Source organism: Cervus canadensis, chromosome 27 (assembly GCF_019320065.1).
Source record: "Cervus canadensis isolate Bull #8, Minnesota chromosome 27, ASM1932006v1, whole genome shotgun sequence".
In the NCBI taxonomy this organism is placed as follows: Eukaryota; Metazoa; Chordata; class Mammalia; order Artiodactyla; family Cervidae; genus Cervus; species Cervus canadensis.
In genome coordinates, this window is record NC_057412.1 from 31,221,055 (window position 1) to 31,231,660 (window position 10,606).

At 43.2% G+C, this 10,606-nt stretch overlaps 1 pseudogene; it reads right to left on the minus strand.

Annotated features, from left to right (window-relative positions):
* Window positions 1-470: 470 nt before the first annotated feature.
* LOC122428661 lies at window positions 471-9,902 on the minus strand (annotated as a pseudogene).
* Between the last annotated feature and the right edge of the window lie 704 nt (window positions 9,903-10,606).

Sequence of the window (10,606 nt, forward strand, 5' to 3'; positions counted from 1 at the left end):
TTCACAAAGTCAAATACCTTTATCTTTGCTCCCTTCAGCAGCACATGAGAAGTAGCAGTGACCTCAGCAGTAGGCTTGGTATCTTTGTCCTACTGAGAAGCCAGAATCTCATCTCTACCTCTAGCTGTTTCCTCAGACGGCAAGAGGAAGAGGTGGTGGCCAACTCCAGTGCTGTAACCTGGAGGATGTCGGGGTCAACCTGGCAAGGTTGCTAGCTGCCTGATCTCCAGTCTGGGGCTGGAACTTCTGTTTGCCTGAGTAAAGAGACATCAGTCCTAGGATTTCTCCACATCGTGCCTTGCTTCTGCAATGGCCAGGAGACTGGTCCTTGAGCTGCCCCTGCATGGTACCCTGGGGCAGGCCGACTGGCTCTTTTGGCTCAAGGATCCCCAGAAGCTATCCTTGGAGGCCCTTGAGGTAGTAGTGCAGGAAGCAGGGTGGTGCTCAAGTTGAGGCTGACACACTCCAGCTCACACTGTCATCACAGAGGCTGAGTGAGAAGTCACCCAGGGCGGGGGATTCCAGCTCATTCCGTTCCCTTGGGGCAAGTGGCTGGAAGGTAACAACACCCGAGTAAGCCAATGCCTTCCTGTGTCCACACCCAGGAATACCTTCCAGTTGTCCAAGCAGCCATAGTTGTAATGATTCCTAAAAACTCTGCCCTTGGCCTGCAGCCACGGACACTTCTTCTTGCTGATGTGCCTTCTGATGCCAGTCTCACCTCAGCTGATGAGCTTGGCCTGCCATACGGTTAGGGAAGCCAGGGCAAGTGGCACGGAACTGCACAGGAACCAGAGGTAGACAAGACTCTTGGGAGTCACTCTCTCGGAAGGAGAAAGTGGGTGGTGGGGCCTGGTGGCAAGTCTTGATGGCAGCAGAAGCCTCCCGGAAAAGGTCCCAGCTTCCATAGCTATTGCAGATGCTGCAGTGGTGTGTTCGGGCTGGCATGGGGTTAATGCACTTCTTACAGATAAAGACTGTTGTGGTATCATTCCTGCCTTGGGGTGGGTATCCAGGTGGGGTGGTGATCACCTGGTAGTCATGGAAGACGATGAGAATGAGATTCCAGTGACTATAGAAGAAAGGCCAGCAGAGCCGGGGCACGGAGTAGGTTTGGAGGATGAGGGGCAGGACACACAGGTAGGCGATGGCCGCGATGGAGCCGGTCAGCACAGTCACCAGCCCCGCGAACACCACCCCATACCGGCGGATCACGTTGCCCACCAGCCAGTAGATAGGTTGAAAGGCAGCGTCCAAAGCCTGATCCCCAGGAGCAGAAGCAGGCGCAGGCAGAGGCGGGCAGCGCCCAGCCGCAGGCTCCTCTGGCCCCGCGTGGTTCCTAGGAACACACAGCCCGGTGAGGGGCGGCCTGGGTCCTGTCCCTCCCCGCCCCACAAGTGGGCAGCTTAGACGCAGAGACCCAAGGCTGAGGCCCGCTGGGCCAGTCACCAGCTGTGGGAAATAGGGAGGCAGCTCCAAGCTCAGGCAGGGTCTCTGGAATTGTCTGTGTGGACAGACCACTGGGTGGAGCCCGACCAATGTGCACAAAGCTATCCACCTGGCCCCGTGGGCCCCACCACTGTAGCAGAGGTGTCAGGGGTCTCCTGCCTGCCCTGTGCTGGGCTTAGTTGCTCAGTTGTGTCCGACTCTTTGCGACCCCAAGGACTGTAGCCTGCCAAGCTCCTCTGTCCATGGGGATTCTCCAGGCAAGAATACTGGAGTGGGTTGCCATGCTCTCCTCCAGGGGATCTTCCCAACCCAGGGATCGAACCCAGGTCTCCTGGATCATGGACGTACTCAATAAATACTTGTTGAATGAACAAACTGGAGGGATGAAGTGGAAAGGCTGATCAGATGTCCATCTGTCCTGTTCGGTCTCTCTTGAACTATCTTAGAGATACAGTACAAGTCAAATCCTATCCCTGGGGATGAATTTCCAAATCTGTGAAATGGGAGAGAATGCGAACTCTAGTGGGCTTTAGGAAGCATCACTACAAACAAAGCTAGTGGAGGTAATGGAATTCCAGTTGAACTATTTCAAATGCTTAAAAATGATGCTGTGAAAGTGCTGCACTCAATATGCCAGCAAATTTGGAAAACTCAGCAGTGGCCACAGGCCTGGAAAAGGTCAGTTTTCTTTCCAATCCCAAAGAAAAGGCAATGCCAAAGAATGCTCAAACTACCGCGCAATTGCGCTCATCTCACATGCTGGTAAAGTAGTGCTCAAAATACTCCAAGTCAGGCTTCAAAACTACATGAACCATGAACTTCCAGATATTCAAGCTGGATTTAGAAAAGGCAAAAAGAACCAGAGTTCAAATTGCCAACATCTGCTGGAACATCTAAAAAGCAAGAGAGTTCCAGAAAACTTCTAGATTTGCTTTATTGACTATGCCAAAGACTTTGACTGTGTGGATCACAACAAACTGTGGAAAATTCATAAAGAGATGAAAATACCAAAACACCTTACTTGACTCCTGAGAACCCTGTATGCAGGTCAGGAAGCAACAGTTAGAACTGGACATGGAACAACAGACTGGTTCCAAATCAGGAAAGGAGTAAGTCAAGGCTGTATATTGTCACCCTGCTTATTTAACTTATATGCAGAGTATATCAAGAGAAAGCACTTATGGCAGAAAGCGAAGAACTAAAGAGTCTCTTGATGAAAGTGAAAGAGGAGAGTAAAAAAGAGTTGTGTTATACTATTTGTGATCCCATGGACTGCAGCGTGCCAGGCTTCCCTGTCAACCAACTCCCAGAACTTGCTTAAACTCATGTCCATCGAGTCAGTGATGACATCCAACCATCTCATCCTCTGTTGTCCCTTTCTCCCCCCTTCAATCTTTCCCAGCATCAGGGTCTTTTCAAATGAGTCAGTTCTTCACATCAGGTGGACAGAGTATTGAAGTTTCAGCTTTAGCATCAGTCCTTCCAATGAATATTCAGGACTGATCTCCTTTAGGATGGACTGGTTGGATCTCCTTGCAGTCCAAGGGACACTCAAGAGTCTTCTCCAACACCACAGTTCAAAAGCATCAATTCTTCCATGCTCAGCTTAATAGTCCAACTCTCATATCCACACATGACTACTGGAAAATCCATAACTTTGATGAGATGGTCCTTTGTTGGCAAAGTAATGGCTCTGCTTTTTAATCTGCTGTCTATGTTGATCATAGTTTTTCTTCTGAGGAGCAAGCATCTTTTAATTTCATGGCTGCAGTCACCATCTGCAGTGATTTTGGAGCCCCCCCAAAATAGTCTCTCACTGTTTCCATTTTTTCTCCATCTATTTGCCATGAAGTGATGGGAACAGATGCCCTGATCTTAGTTTTCTGAATGTTGAATTTTAAGCCAACTTTTTCACTCTCCTCTTTCACTTTCATCAAGAGGCTCTTTAGTTCTTCGCTTTCTGTTGTAAGGATGATGTCATCTGCATATCTGAGGTTATTGATATTTCTTCCAGCAATCTTGATTCCAGCTTGGGCTTCATCCAGCCTGGCATTTCACATGATGTAATTTTCATATAAGTTAAATAAGCAGGGTGACAATATACAGCCTTGACGTGCTCCTTTCCTGATTTGGGACCAGTCTGTTGTTTCATGTTCAGTTCTAACTGTTGCTTCTTGAACTGCCAACAGATTTCCCTCCTCTTCAGTGTTTTGGAAGAGTTTGAGAAGGATTGGTATTAACTTTCCTTTGAATGTTTGGTATTATTATTACCTGTGAAACATATGACACTGAACTTTTTTTTTTTTTATTGAGAGCCTTTTGATTATCAATTCGCTCTACCTACTCAAAATCAGTCTGCTAATAAGATTTTCTGTTTTGTGTTGATTCAGTCTTGGTAAATTGTAGGTTTCTAAGAATTTATTTATTCTATGTTATCAAATTTTTCTATATAATGGCTCATTGTTGTTTTTCAGTTGTTCAGTCATGTCTGACTCTTTGTGACCCCATGAACTGCAGCAAGCCAGGTTTTCTTTTCCTTCTCTGTCTCCTAGAGTTTACTCAAACTCACGTCCATTGGGTTGATGATGCCATCTAGCCATCTCATCCTCTATCACCCCCTTCTCCTCCTTCCCTTAATCTTCCCCAACATCACGATCTTTCCCACTGAATTGGCTCTTTGCATCAGGTGGCCAAAGTATTGGAGCTTCAGCATCAGTCCTTCCAATGAATATTTGGAGTTGATTTCCTTTAGGATTGACTGGTTTGATCTTGCTGTCCAACGGATTCTCAAGTCTTCTCCAGCACCACAATTTGAAAGCATCAGTTCTTTGGTGCTCAGCCTTCTATATGGTCCAACTCTCACATCTGTACATGACTACTGGAAAAACCATAGCTTTGACTATACAGACCTTTGTTGGCAAGTTGATGTCTCTGTTTTTTCAATAAGCTCTCTAGGTTGCTCATAGATTCCCTTCCAGGAGCAAGCATCTTTTAATTTCATGTTGCAATCACTGTCTGCAGTGATTTTGGAGCCCAAGAAAAGTAAATCTGTCACTGCTTACACTTCCTTTGCTATTTGCCATGATGGGACCTGATGCCATGATTTGGTTTTTTGAATGTTGAGTTTCAATCCAGCTTTTTCACTCCCCTCTTTCATTCTCATCAAGAGGTTCTTTAGTTCCTCTTCGCTTCCTGCCATTAGAGTGGTATCATCACATATCTGAGGGTTTGTTTTTTTTTTTAATACTTCCCCATAGAAATCTTGATTCTAGCTTGTAATTCATCCAGCCCAGCATTTTGCATGAAGTAGTCTGCATAGAAGTTAAATAATCAGGGTGACAATATACAGCCCTCTCGTACTCCTTTCCCAAACTTGAACCAGTCACTTGTTCCATGTCTGATTCTGTTGCTTCTTGACTCACATAACAGGTTTCTCAGGAGACAGATAAGGTGGTATAGTATTCTCAGTCTACTTAAGAATTTTCCACAGTTTGTTGTGATCCACAGAGTCAAAGGCTTTAGCAAAGTCAATGAAGCAGAAGTAGATGTTTTCCTGGAATTCCCTTGCTCTCTCTATGTTCCAACAAATGTTGACAATTTGATTTCTGGTTCCTCTGCCTTTTCTAAATCCAGCTTATACATCTGGAAGTCCTTCGTTCACATATTGTTGAAACCTAGTTTGAAAGATTTTGAGCAAAAGCCTGCTAGCTTGTGAAATGCATGCAATTGTATGGTAGTTTGAACATTTTGGGGCATTTTCTTTCTTTGGGATTGAAATAAAAATTGATCTTTTCCTGTCCTGTGGCCACTGCTGAGTGTTCCAAATTTGCTGGCATATTTAGTACAGCACTTTAACAGCATTGCCTTTTAGGATTTGAAATATCTAAGCTGTAGTCTTGTCACCGCCACTAGCTTTGTTCATAGTAATGCTTCCTAAGGCCCACTTGATTTCACACTACAAGATATCTGGCTGTAGATAAGTAACCGCACCACTGTGGTTATCTTGGTTATTGTATATTTCTGTGTATTTTTACCAGCTTGTCTTAATCTCTTCAGTCTTTGTTATGTCCTTACCATTTTTGTCCTTTATCATGCCCATCCTTGCATGAAAGTTTCCCTTGATATTTTCAGTTTTCTTGAAGAGATCTCTAGACTTTCACATTCTACTGTTTTCCTCTATTTCTTTGCATTGTCCATTGAAGAAGTCCTCCTCCTGTCTCCTTACTATTCTCTGGAACTCTGCATTTAGTTTGGTGTATCTTTCCCTTTCCCTTGCTTTCACTTCTCTACTTTCCTCAGCTATTTGTAAAGTCCCTCCAGACAATCACTTTGCCTTCTTGTGTTTCTTTTTCTTTGGGATATTTTTGGCCACTGCTTCCTGTACAATATTACAAACCTCCATCCATAGATCTTCAGGTACTCTGTCTACCAGAACTAATTAATCCCTTTAATCTATTTTTCACCTCCACTGTATAATCATAAGGGATTTGGCTTCAGTTATAGCTGAATGGCCTGGTGGTTTTCCCTACTGTCTTCAATTTAAACCTGTATTTTGAAATAAGGAGCTGATGATCTGAGCCACAGTCAGCTCCAGGTCTTGTTTTTGCTGACAGTATAGAGTTTCTCCATGTTTGGCTTCAAGGAACATAGGACATTTGATCTCAGTATTGACCATCTGGTAATGTCCAGGTGTAGCATCCTCTCTTGCATTGCTCAAAAAGGGTGTTTGCTATGACCAGTGTGTTCACTTGCCAAAAGTCTGTTTGCCTATGCCCTGCTTCATTTTGTACTCCAAGGTCAAACTTCCCTGTTATTCCAGGTATCTCTTGACTTCCTACTTTTGTATTCCAATTGCTTTTGAGGAAAAGGAGTTCTTTTTTTTTTTTTTTTTTTGGTGTTTGCTCTAGAAATTGTTGCTGGTCTTCACAGATTTCCAATTCCACTCACCAATTTCCACTTCTTTGGCATTACTGGGTGAGGCATAGATTTCAGTTACTGTGATGTTGAATGGTTTGTCTTGGAAAGAACCGATATCATTGTGTAATTTTTGAGATTGCTCCCAAGCACTGCATTTCAGACTCTTTTGTTGACTATGAGGGTTACTCCATTTCTTGTAATGGATTTTGCCCACAGTAGTAGATTTAATGGTCAACTGAATTAAATTCACCCATTCCTGTCCATTTTAGTTCACTGATTCCTAAAACATTAGCATGCACTCTTGCCATCTGCTGCTTGACCACGTCCAATTTACCTTGATTCAGGGACCTAATATATCAGGTTCCTATGCAGTAGTGTTCTTTACAGCATTGAAATTTACATTCACCATCAGACACATCTACAACTGAGTGTCATTTCTGCTTTAGCCCAGTCACTTCATTCTTTCTGGAGCTATTAGTAATTGCTCTCTGCTCTTTCTTAGTATATTGGACAATATATAGTTTATTGGACACCTGCCAACTTGAGGAGCTCATCTCCAAGGTTATGCCTTTCTGCTTTTTTCGTACTGTTCATGGGTTTCTAGTGGCAAGAATCCTATAGTGGATTGCAATTTCCCTCTCCAGTGGACCACACTTTGTCAGAACTCTTCACTATGACCCGTCCTTCTTGGTTGGCCCTACAAGGCATATCTCATAGCTTCATTTCATTTCCCAAGGCCCTTTGCCACAACAAGGCTGTGATACCTAAAGTGAGCCTATTTTACACAGCATAGAGGTTTTTGTTTGTTTGTTTGTTTTCTTTTCTTAATCTATTGTATCTTTGGGGGAATTTATTTACAATTAAATAATTATTAATAGATATGTCAGTTTGCAGATTCCCAGGTGGCACTAGTGATAAAGAACCGGCCTGACAATGCAGGAGACATGAGATTTTGGTTCAATCCCTGGGTTAGGAAGATCCCCTGGAATAGGGCAAGGCAACCCATTCCAGTATTCTGGCCTGGAAAATCCTATGGACAGGGGAACCTGATGGGCTACAGTCCATAGGGTTGCAAAGAGTCGGCCACGACTGAAGATATTAGCCTGCACGTAAGCATGCATGTTATTTTGTTAAATATTTATCTGGCATCTTTGTAGTTCCTCTCCTCTTCTTCTTTTTTTTTTTTTCTCTTTGTTGTTTGATAACTTTTTTTAGTGGTATGCTTAGATTCCTTTCTCTTATATATATTTGTGAAGAGAAAGTCACTTGGTCATGTCCAACTTTTTGCAACCCCGTGAATAATACAGTCCATGGAATTCTCCAGGCCAGAATACTGGAGTGGGTAGCCTTTCCCTTCTCCAGGGGATCTTCCTAACCCAGGAATCAAACCCAGGTCTCCCTCATTGCAGGAGGATTCCTTACCAGCTGAGCCACAAGCAAAGTCCCTTATATGTGTTTAGTATAGGTTTTGTGGTTAGTATGAGGCTTACAAATAGCAATTACATGTCTATCAGTCTGCTTTAAATTGAGAACAACTTAAGCTTGATCTCATTCTAAGAGTCAGTATTTTTACTTTACCCTCTATATTTTATGTTTTTGATTTTACGTTTCACATTTTATCATTGTGTGTCCCTTCACTAATTATTTTGATTATGCTTGCTTTTGCTTCTCTTTTCTTGTAACCTTCATATTAATATCATAAAGAATATTTCATTGCTTTTAATATATTTTTAACTGTTCAATAAGATTTATTCTTTCATTCATTTCCCTATTACTAATTAGCATCCTTTCTTCTCAGCTTAAAGAGTTTGTGTCCACATTTTTTGTAAGGCTGGTTTAGTTGTGATAAACTCCTTTAGCTTTTTCTTACCTTAAAGCTGTTTTGTTTTGTTTTTTATCTCTCCTTTATTTTACAATGATGACTTTGCCAGGTAGAGTATTCTTTTCTTGGCTGGAATTTTTGTTTCCCCTTTCAATATATCACGCCCACTCCTTTTTGACCTGCAAACTTTCTGTTGAAAACTCTGCTGATAGTTTTAGGCAGGCAAAATCATTAAAATGCTAATGATTTTAATATTCTCTTCTTGTCTTTAAGTTTTGACATTTTAATTATAACATATCTTGTTGTCAGTCTCTGAGTTATTCTTATTTGGAGCTCGCTCGGTTTCCTGTTCTGGATGTCTGTTTTCTGTCCCAGGTTAGGGAAGGTTTTAGCTATTATGCATTCTAATAAGATAGTTGCTTCTTTTCCCCTTCTGCTTCTGGGGGCTTTATCATGCAAATGTTAATTTGTTTGATGACTCTTAAATTTTTTGTGCTATCTTCACTTTTTGTTATTTTTCTTCTGTTTGGCAGTCTTATATTTTTCATCTCTTCACTGAAGTTCTCACTGTGTTCATCCAGTTTGGTAAGCAGTTTTTATGACCATTACTTTGAGTGCTTATTGTGTGAATTACTTATAAGGTTTTTTACTGACATTTTATCTTACTCTTCCAGTTGAAACATAGTCCTCTATTTCTTCATTTTGCTTGATTTCTGTTAGTTTCTAGACAGTAGATGAAACAATCATTTCTCCCAGTCTTAAAGGACTGGCCTGATATAGAAGATGAAAGTTATCATTCAACCCTGCTTCAACCCTTTATTATCTCTCAAACCTTCATGCTTGTCCACGCAGTCTATTATATTTTTTAATAGCTTTTAATAGTTGAGGAAGTGTGAAGGCCCACCAGTGTCCCCAAAAGAGATCTCAGCACCTAGATTCAGGTTTGGAAAGTAGATTCTCAGGCAGTAGCTTTTTAAAGTATGCAAGTAGTTATAGTCAGGCGGGACTACAAGTATGGGGCTTCTCAGGTGGTGCTAGTGGTAAAGAACCTGCCTGCCAATGCAAGAGACATAAGTGACGTGGGTTCGATCCCTGGGTCAGGGAGATCCTCTGGAGGAGGGCATGGCAACCCACTCCAGTATTCTTGCCTGTAGGATCCCAGGGACAGAGGAACCTGGCCGGCTATAGTCCATCGGGTCACAAAGAGTCAGACATGACTGAAGCCAATTAGTACAGGGATATGAGTATAAGCCACACTGTCCAAAGGATCGGGCAGCGTCCCTTGAGGAGCAGTCACAAAAAACAGGGCTCCAGATGAACATACACATTTTTTCCGGGATATAAGAGAAGGCTGGAGTGAGACAGATGGATGGTGTCAAGATGGTGCCCACAGCTTACCCTTCTTGAGAGCAGCTCCATAACCTACTAGATGTGTGTCAAACCTGAAGTCTTTTCTCAGGCCAAAGCTCCAGGACAAATAAAGGGATTTCCTTCAGAGAAAGACTAGGGCTTTGCCTAGTTTGTGCAATCCCTAAGTATTGTGGGGTGGGGGGTGGTGATGCAGCCACAGTCTGATGGGACCTAGGAATGCAAATGCTATGGTCACCAGTGCCAGGCTATCACGAGGCATCCTCTGGGTGGCAGCTGCCCAGACTGGGGCACCTGACATAAAATATCGGTTGCCAGCCATGTGTCCATCTCTCTTCCATGACATACTTACACTCTGGATCACAGTATAGGAAGAGCACAAAGACAGACGTCTGGAAAGGATGATAGCCAACCACTAGAATCCTTCCTCTCAGGCCACAGCCATGATGATTAGCTAACAGGCTTCCTTCACAGAAAGACTGGGCCCCTGGATTTGTTGCCTCTTGTGCCCTGGGAGTGATAGCTATTTAAGAACTTTTTCTCTGTTAGTTATAGTCATGTATGACTCTCAAATGGAAGCCCCACTAGCTTACAGAGCCAGGCAATGTAGAGGTATCCCTTGAGAGAGTCACTAAAATCAGGGTGCCAGACATGCATGTGAGCTTCTTTCTGGGTGACACTAATTATTACAGTCCCCTAGAACCAGGGGCCAAAATTCCCCTGGTCTCCATAGTCAGGCAGCCAAGAGATATTCCCCGCAAGGGAGCCATGGAGATCAGAGCATGAGATATGTGGGACAGCTCCCTCCCAGGAGATACTGGTGCTTTGGAGTGCAGGAAAGGAAACACATGAAGATGGAATCCTCGTGAAAATGTCTCCATGCCTAGATAGTGTTTCAACAGATTCCTAGATGTGTGTGTTAAATGAGATGCCTGCCCTTGGCTGATGCTTTCCTTATAAGCAAGTCATCCTCCTTCACTTCACGTCTAGTTGTCTGAGTTGGACTCGGGTGGCTTACTCTGAGCATTGCAAGGACCCTTTAAGAGCTGT